The sequence below is a fragment of the Petaurus breviceps genome, unplaced genomic scaffold (genome assembly GCF_028583685.1).
Source record: "Petaurus breviceps papuanus isolate PSGF00001 unplaced genomic scaffold, PetGlider_PUasm1.0 175, whole genome shotgun sequence".
Classification (NCBI taxonomy): Eukaryota; Metazoa; Chordata; class Mammalia; order Diprotodontia; family Petauridae; genus Petaurus; species Petaurus breviceps.
In genome coordinates, this window is record NW_027185764.1 from 21,044,490 (window position 1) to 21,053,034 (window position 8,545).

Genomic DNA, 8,545 nt, shown 5'->3' on the forward strand with positions numbered 1-8,545 from the left:
TGGGTGTGAATATTGCCTGTGCTGACACACTAAATTGATGTGGTTGGCTAGTTTTGTTGCACTACTTCTCTCAGTCTCTGTCTCTCTCTTTTTCTCTCTCACTCTGTGTGTGAGTCTCTTTCTGCACCTCCCTTTATTTTTTTCTATCATAAAGGATGTCTTATAACCAGTAGATTTTAAAAGGGACAGGAATATATATATATATATATATATTTTAATGGAGACCAAGTCACAGTAATACTTACTGTCAGAGCTCTAGAGCTAGGTAAGATGACTTCAAAGGACACCTAATCCAACCCTTTTGTTTTACATATGAGGAAACTGAGGCCCAGGAATTTCAAGTGATATGTCTTATGTCACACAAGAAGTGTTAGACAGGATTTGAAACCACATCTTCTAATACCAGAGACAGTATTCTTTCCATCGAACAATGTTGCCTCAAAATCTATAAACATTTTGAAAAGAGGAAGGATGCATGAAGCAAGGAAGGGGAAAGGATATTGCATTTGTATTTTATAATTGTAATCACTTTTATGTTTTTCCCCTTCTTCTATTGTCTCTATCCCCCAAGCAGGGTTGGTTGCCTGATTGTTACACCAGAAATAAGGATGGAAAAGCTCTTCAAGGCACAAGATGTTGCCACACTCTAGAGATAACTTTTTTGTAATGTCAGATTAATTTTGTATCTTTGTTTATCTATATGTTAAAGGAGGATTTCAGGATTTGCTCCACCCTTAGATATTTGAAAGAAGTTTTTGAAGCTTTAGAAGAAAAGCATTGACTGTTAACTATGCTTTTAGTTAGTAATTATATTATTTTTGTTTTTTATATACACAATGATCTTGGACATCATGCCCTCTCCTCTGCAACTGTGTCTTCCTCTGTAAAAAATGAGGGGGTCAGACTAGAGGACCTCTAAGGTTCCTTGTAGCTTTAGATTCCATAAGCCTCTTATAGGTTCCCAAATGCTTACAATATTTATGTTCCTTAGCCTTCTTCCCAAATATTAAAGAATAAAATTAAACACCAAGCAACTCATAGCAAGGGCATTACATTTTGGTTACTGTGTGTGACAATTTCCTCTGAGGGGGTGGTGACGAAAGTAAAAGTGACATTAGTGCCCTACTGTTCAGAAGCCATTTACTTTTAACTATGGTTCTAATAGTAGGGATGAATGTCATTGGCCAAGAGCAAGAGATAATGACAGAGAACCCATATGTGCTACAGATATCTATACCATGTCAAGAAAACTACAGGAAAATCTCCAGTGTGTTGTATGGGATGTGGGAGAGGGTGGGGCCAGAATCCTCTAGTAAAGGATTTATGTAAGGACACACATAATAGTCTCACAGGATCGGAAGGCATAGTTAGATTTCAAAGTGCATTGATGAAAGAAAATAGCTACATCGAAGATATAGTACATCCCTCCTAAGTATCAAACCAAGGGATGAACTTGCATGGATCTTTTCTCTTGCCTCTCTTTGTGACAAGGAGTGCATATGCATAGCAGTATTTAGGGGTACAAATCAATCAATCAACAGATATTTATCAAAAGCTTACTCACCCTGTGCTAAGCAGTAGGAATACAAAGTAAAAGCAAAACTAGCATCTGCCCTCAAGGAGCTTACATTCTAATCAGGGGAGGATATCATGTTCATACATAGCTATGGGTAAGGTACATACAAAGCCCGATGACGTTAGAGAGAAAGACACAAGGGTGGGAAATGGGGAGGGAAAACTTCAAGAAGATGATTAGAGTTGAGTCTTGAAGGAAGCCAGAGATTATAAGAGACTGAAATAAAGTGGTGATGCATTACAGGCAGGTAGACAGCCTATGTGAAGTCATGGGAATGGGAGACAGAGCATCATGTGTAAGGATCAACAGATGACTGGAATGTTGGATACAGAAGATAAAAGGGACCACTCAGGTTGTATGAGCCATAAGACATCATACTGTACATTTTCTCTGATTCTCCACTACGTCTCAAACCTCTCCAAAACAGAAATCATGCAGCAAAGATAAAGCACTTTTAGCTGTCTCCATGGTCTAGAACATTCATATTCCAAAAGAAGATACCCTCAAAAACAAAAAAAAAAAACAAAAACCAATAAGCACAGGAACTAATGCTCGCCGACTCTGAGCTCACTCAGCACCTACCCCCACCTTCCATGTTAGTAGCAGTGAGGCTAGGCTAACAATCCTAAAAACACAACACAGGCTTCCACCTCTTCACTTTTGTCCCCTCTACCTCTTTCTACTACCATGGAGACCTTAGCTCCAACCTGTAGAAGCTGGCTCATGCTTCTACTGTCTGCTTGACTACAACACTCATGAGCCAAAGCCTACTGGAAGTGGCCACTTGGAAGCCCCAGATCTACAAAGTACTGACCTGTCAGTGCTAGAGAAAGAAGGCTCTGAACTGCTGGTTCTGGGTCAGAGAATTAATGGAGAGAGTGGGACCTGTAACCATGGCAGGACAAGGTGTGCATAGGAGCAAGGTAGCACTCCTCCAGGCCTGAGGAAAAGAACTCAACATCCACCTGAGACCAATTCTGACCATCCAAAAATCAGTTGAGGCAGAGACCTAGGCTGGTGAATTGCAAGTTGTTCAGTGTTGGAGGAGGCCGAGATGCTTTTAGATCCAACTCTCAAGGAAACTTCAATCAGAGAAAAGTGAGTCAGGAAGAGAGTAAAACAGAAAATTGGGAGTTGAAGGTTGACTGAAAGTCTCCTGAAAATTCGCAGAAAGAAGAAAATTCAAAAATCTTGAAAACAAACAGATAAATCAGTAGGAAAAACACTAACAACAGAAGGAAATGACCTCTGCATCTAGTAAATTAATTCAGGCCTCTATGAATAAATACTGCAAAATGAAGGAAAATGATCCAACACTTGATGAGCTGGAGGACCCTGTGGAATTTGAGAAGAAAATAGAATCACAATACATTGTTTCTGAGTGGTTTAAAAGAGAAATGAGAATTATGAGGGCAGAATTTATGTACTGCACAACAAAAATTATGAGCAAAATAGAAAAAACTTGAATCTGTAATAGCAAGTCTTGCCCAAAATACAAAAGAGAGATCAATAGATTGGGAATGCAACCAAATATACAGAAATAAAATCCTACATAGAAGAAAAGAAGATGCAGTGGGAGATTTTGTCCTTTTTAAGCCTTCAATTTGACTGAGGTAATACCCATTCAGTGATTAAGGCAAGGTAAGAAATGAGACAAAGAATGACCTCTTTTACCTAGTACAAATAATAATAATGATAATCTGGGAGGGGAAGACCTCAGAGTTCCTGACCAAAACAGAAAGCCAGAGTGATCTGGCTTGGGGTGGGATCTATTGTTGGCCAATAAATGAAAGCCAGTGATTTGGGTTTAAGGCAAGGTTCTTAAGAAAGAAATCTAGCCCATTAACCCCAAGATGTCTTTCAAGGTTTGAGCTAATAAAATTCACATTCCTTTGAGTATAGCAACTGCAAGTAAGGGTATGATACTTCATGTGGACTGAGGGAGAGGAAGGAGGAAAGAAAAAGAAGGGAAAGAAAAGGGAAAGGAAAAGAAAAAAGGAAAGGGAAAGGGAAAGAAATGAAGGAAAAAGCTGTGTTACCGAACTGGAACTGGCCAGTTGTGTCCCCAGTGGGGTAGATCAGACTACTCCCGGATTGTTGTTCGTCCTTTCTGCTCAAAGAGGACCATGACATCAGAAACGTGATTCCATAACTTGCAAGTGAATTGGATTTAAGCGAGGGAAGGCAATGCAAAGTCACCAGCCGCCATTTCTCCTCCCCAGTCATCTGGATCCAGTGCCAAGATATAGATCAGGATGACTGGAGTTGACCCCCAGATAGCTACTATGGAGATTGAGAAGTTCTGGATTTATATTCAGAGAAAGATAATGGAGTTGTTGTTTTTTTAAAGCCACTCTTTTTTCAAAAAGAATTTCAATAAACAGTCAAATGGTCCCAAGCACAAAAGAGTTCGTGGAAGAACTTAAAAAGGACTTTAAAAGTAAAATAAGAGCCCTTCCAGACTCACTTTAGCACAGTGCCAATGTCCCCACCGCCTGTCTCTGCAGAATCACCATGGCTGCCAGGACCCTATACACATAACTCTGAAAAGTGGCTGGCCTTCAAGGCCCTCATTGCTGCACAGTACAGTGGGCCCCAGATCTACATGCTGTCCATACCTCCCTACTTCCACTTTGGTTAGACCAATGGCAGCCCTGAATACCTCCAAAAATTTACTGTGTGCCAGGTTCCAGCATTTGAGGGTTCTGTGTGTTTGAAAGCAATGCCACTGCACACTATGTGAGCAATGATGACCTTTGAGGCTTGACTCCAGAGGTGGGGACTGCCCAGGTGATACAGTGGATGCACTTTGCTGACAGTGACATGGTTCTTCTAGTCAGTACCTGGGTGTTTCCCACTCTTGGCATAATGCACCACAACAAATAGGCCACAGAAAATGCAGAGGAGGAGGTAAGGTGGGTTCTGGGGCTGCTTGATTCCCACCTAAAGACAGATGTTCCTGGTGGGGGAGCGTGTAAGTCTGGCTAACATCATAGTTGTGTGCACCTTCTTATGACCCTAAAGGCAGGTCTTAAAGAGAGGCCTTTCTCAATACCAACTGTTGGTTCTTCCCTTGCAACCACCAGCACCATTTTTGAGTGGTATTGGTAGATGTGAAGCTTTATGAGAAGACGGTGCAGTTTGATACTAAAAAGTTTTCTGAGTCAGCCCAAGAAGGAGGCCCCAAGAAAAGAAAAGGGACAGTGAGAAAAGAAACAGAAGGCCCAGACCAAAGGGAAGGAAGAGAAGAAGGCAACTGCAGTCCTCAGCCCTGAGGAGATGTACAAGTGTGACCAGGCTCTGGCTGCAGAGCCTATGGCCATGGATCCCTTTGCCCATACGCCCAAGAGTACATTTGTGTTGAGTTTAAGTGACAGTACTCTAATGAGGACAGGCTTACACTGGCCCTGCCATATTTCTGGGAGTACGCTGACTTTGACAGATGGTCCCCGGGGTAAACCAAGTATCACTTCCCCCAGGAGCTCAGCCAGACCTTCATGAACTGAAACCTCATCACTGAAATGTTCCAGAACCTGGACAAGATGAGGAGGAATGCCTTTGCAGCACCATCCTTTTTGGCACCAACAATAGCAGCACCAGTTCTGGAGTCTAGGTTTTCCTGAGGCCAAGAACTTGCCTTCCTGTTAAATCCAGACTTGCAGGTAGATTATGAGTCCTACACGTGGCATAACCTGGATCCTGGCACCGAGGAGGCCCAGACTATGGTCTGAAAGTACTTCTCCTGGGAGAGGGCCTTCCAGTACATGGGCAAACCCTTCAATCAGGGCAAGATCTTCAAGGGAACATCCTCTCTGCTACCACCTAGCTGCCTGCAGGGAGGTAGCAGTCATTAAATGAAACTGAACACAACCCAAAAAAAAAAAAATCAAAGAAAAGAGATTGAGGAAAAATTAGAAGATGAACAAGAACGATCCGAGAAAATTATGAAAAGATAGCTGGCAAACTTGAAATAGAGAATCAAACCTTAACGAAGAAAATAATTCCTTTAAAACTAGAATTGGGTAAAGGGAAAACTATGTTCTAAGATGCCAAGAAACAAAACAAAGTCAAAAGAATTGAAAAAATAGAAAAGAATGTGAAACATCCCATCTGAGAAACAGCAGATTTGAAGAACAGATATAGGAGAAAAAATATAAGAATAGTCAGACTACCTGAAAATTATGATTAAAAAAGAGACTCTTGATATACTATCACAAGAAATTGTCAAGGAAAATTTCCCTGAATTTCTAGAATACTGTATTTCATAGAGCAAAAGAACTGGGGTTATGACCAAGGGTAACTTATCCAGCAAAGTTAAGTATTATCCTTAATGAAAAAAGAACTAATATTTAATAAACTGAAAGACTCTCAAGTATTTGTGACAAAACAACAGAATGTAAAGGAAAATTTGATAACATCAGAAGAAATGCAAGGTAAACATCAAAGACTAATTATAAGGGACTCAATAAGGGCAAATTGTTTACTTCTTATATGGGAAAATATTATCAAAACTTTTATTACTGTCATTATTTGGGTAATTTGAAAGAAAGACTTGGGTTGAACTAAGTATGATAGGGTGATTCTAAAAAAATAATAAAACTGTGTAGAGAGAGATAACAGGAGTAATTATCTCATGCAAATAAGTCATAAAGGAAAAATTGATATGAAAGAAGCTCTTAGCAAGGTTTGGGGGATAGTGCTGTAAACTTACTCTCAAAGGGAATGGACTAAAGAGAGAAAAAGATATATATTTACAGAGTATAAAGTATTCTAAATTCAGAAAGAAATGAGGACAAGAGGATAGGGTAGGGGGAGAGAAAACAGAGGAACAATTAGGAGTGGGTAGGTTGGGTAGGTTAGGAAATAGAAGGGCAAGGTAACAGGTAGAAGTAGAGGAGTAAGGAGGCATAGGACAAAGTTGAGAAGGAAAGTGATGAAAAATAGGAAGGTAGAAAATACACAACAAGTAATTATAGCTTAGAATGTGAATGGGATGAATCTACCCACTAAATAAAAACTGATAGCAGATTAAAATTTTGAATTCAACAATATGTTGTTTTCAGTAAATATTATAAAAATGAAAGATTAACACAAATATAAAATAAAGGTCAGGAGTAAAATTTATTATGTAAAAAAAGCAGGAGTAGTAATCATGATATCAGACAAAGTTAAAGTTAAAAAAGATTTAATCAAAAGTGAAAAATAGAGACACTATGTTTTGTGTCAACAGTATTATTTAATATTCTTTTAGACTATTTAAAATAACTATACAGTATAAAATATATGAGAGTATACCTGCCAAAACAGACACAGGCACTATATGAATGGAAACATAAGACACTTTTCATACAAATCAAGTGAGATCTAAGTAACTGAAGTAATATTTATTGTTCATGGGTAGGGAAAGGCAATAAAATTTTAAAAATGACAAATTTACCTATCTCTTTAATGTAATGCCAATTAAATTACTAAAAAAAATTACTTTGAAAAACTAATTACAAAGTTCATTTTGAAGAATAAAATGTCAGGAACTTCAGGAATTCACAGATTACCTCCAGGGAAAATAAAAAATAAAACAAGACTACAAACTCCAAGACACATAGTGGTTAAATTAAGTAATTCAACTGTTTTTTAGATCTATTTTCCTCAGTCCAGCTTTGACCCTTTAGCTAACTGATTAGGGCTTTTGTTTTTGTATCTTGAGAATCTATTACAATGCCTGGTATGTTGTAGATGATTGGTACACACTTGTTGGTTATTATTGATTGGTGGCAAGTAAGTGGTAGCCATTAAATTCTTTGTGTATCTCAAACTCAGCATGTACAAAACAGAACTCATCTTTCCTACCAACCCCACCCCTCCTCTTTCTTCTGAACTTCCCTACTGCAGGCCAAGGGCAATACGACCTTTCCAGTCCCCTGTGTTTGCAACCTCAGCATCATTCTTTACTCCTCTTTCATTTCGCATAGCCACATTCAAAAAAGAAAAATGCCAGTAGACAAGGATTTTTTGTTTAGACCTTTAAAAAAAACAAACTTCTCTTTTCAATCTAAAAATTAAAAAAAACAGTATAGAACATTTTGCCTAATTATTTGGATATAGGTAGTACCTATATTATAATTTCCATATTACAGATGAGGATTCCAAGAAGGCTTGCCCATGATCATATAATTAATAAGTGGCAATGTGGGGATTAAATCCTGATCAGTCCAGAATTCATGTTCATTAGCTCTTCTAGTCCTGTATACTTGTCTTAATGGTTAACTGAAACCTATAAAGGTTGAGTCATTTCTCTAATGTCACACTTAAGAAGGAACTAGAATTAAAACTTGGGTCTTCTGGGCCCAAAACCAGGCCTTATTCCACTGTGCCATATCTGGTCTTTGGATTAATTTCCCCCATCTAATGCTAAATTCAGGTTGTACAAAAGGACACATTAAAATTAGAAATCCCTCTTCAAGAATCACTATTTTTAATTACTTATCAGAGCTAGATAGAAAGATAACTGGTGAAAAACTTTTGCTTATAAATTTCAACACTGTGAAAATTATATATTTATAAGAGATTTCCAAAGTTTGCCAAATATGACAATGTGAGTCTTGTCCAGTCTAGTGAATATAGATAGTAGTAGAATCTCAATAGTTCCTTCCAACTGCATAACTCCCTAACAAATCCAAGTTCTTACAGCCCTGGTGAAATGAACATAGCTCAGTAGTGTAACTTAACTTCACAGTAACATTGAGTTCTTTCCCCTTTCAGGGGAAAAGGGCACCCAGAAAAACATTAAAATTCTGAAAGACTATATGCATGTCTTAAAAATGCAGAAAATGAAGGATAAATATCTTAACTATTTATGGAGTTGGTTAGTAATCCTTTGGGTTTTCTCTCAAGTTAAATAAAACCTGTCCTTTAATAGAAGCTTTGTTAGCCTGTGTACTTACATGGAATTGAGTGCCCTTTGTGCAAACG

At 38.4% G+C, this 8,545-nt stretch overlaps 1 pseudogene; it reads left to right on the forward strand.

Annotated features, from left to right (window-relative positions):
* The first annotated feature begins 4,090 nt into the window (after positions 1 to 4,090).
* LOC138159062 (elongation factor 1-gamma-like) lies at positions 4,091 to 5,468 on the forward strand (annotated as a pseudogene).
* The last annotated feature ends 3,077 nt before the right edge of the window (positions 5,469 to 8,545 follow it).